Raw genomic sequence first — 946 nt, forward strand, 5'->3', positions numbered from 1 at the left:
AAAATTTCTTCACCAAACAATAGCAGAATGATGGCAAATTATTTCACCATGAGAGCTCCGGGCATGAAGGGCCACAAGAGCCAGGACAATTTATAATTGTGGATGATTAATGAGATGAGGATGATTATAATGATGATGCAATGGATTTCCAATTTGGTTTGAGACTATGTGACAGTGCAGCGCACTCTACGCTTACTGTCACAACATATCCTGGCATCTGCGGTGTTGGTCAGGTGAACAGAACCTGAGCACCCTCAAAGTCGCATTCGTTAAGTGAATGACACTCGGCTGTGTGATCCCAGCCTTCCCATGGGAACCATAGCACTTCCACTCTGGGTAGGAGCCGACCGTAGCCCGAAAAACCCACATGACTCTGATGGGATTCGAACCCACGACCTCCCGGCCCGCAGCCCGATGCGCTAACCACTGCGCTACAGGGGCCGGTAAGTGTTTTTGTCGTCAGTTTTTCTTGGCTTTTCTTGTCTATCCTGACTAAACACTTTGAAGAACGTGCGGCGCGGCTTTCGGTGTAGGGATTATTCTGAACCTTAAGTCACACAAAAGTTTTGCATTTCTTTTCACGACGTGTGAAAGTTAAAATTAAATTGCACTCGTAAAGCCTGTTGCGATTTTAGTTGTGTAAGCAAAGATGGAATGAAAACAAGAGCTGTGAAAATTGCCAACCAAACACTAGGAGTAGTGTAAACATCCGGGGTGTTTGCTTCCAGGTTAAGTCACACCAATTCCAGACAAGATCCTGGAACCAAAACATGCCAAATAGGAATAAACCAAATCGGATAACAAAAACACATCGTCCGCTGGACATTACAACATTTAAGGTAGATACTTTAATGTCGTTAGTCGGATACAGACATAAGCTTCGCATTTCTTTTAATGATGGGTGTAGAGTAGAAGTAAGTTGCACTTACTCGCAGTGCCTGAAGCT

At 44.4% G+C, this 946-nt stretch overlaps 1 non-coding gene across 1 annotated transcript; it reads right to left on the minus strand.

Annotated features, from left to right (window-relative positions):
- Positions 1 to 368: 368 nt before the first annotated feature.
- Positions 369 to 442, minus strand: Trnar-gcg (transfer RNA arginine (anticodon GCG)). The gene has a single exon. It is a non-coding gene; the product is annotated as a tRNA-Arg (tRNA).
- Between the last annotated feature and the right edge of the window lie 504 nt (positions 443 to 946).

The sequence above is a fragment of the Littorina saxatilis genome, linkage group LG7 (genome assembly GCF_037325665.1).
Source record: "Littorina saxatilis isolate snail1 linkage group LG7, US_GU_Lsax_2.0, whole genome shotgun sequence".
Lineage (NCBI taxonomy): Eukaryota > Metazoa > Mollusca > Gastropoda > Littorinimorpha > Littorinidae > Littorina > Littorina saxatilis.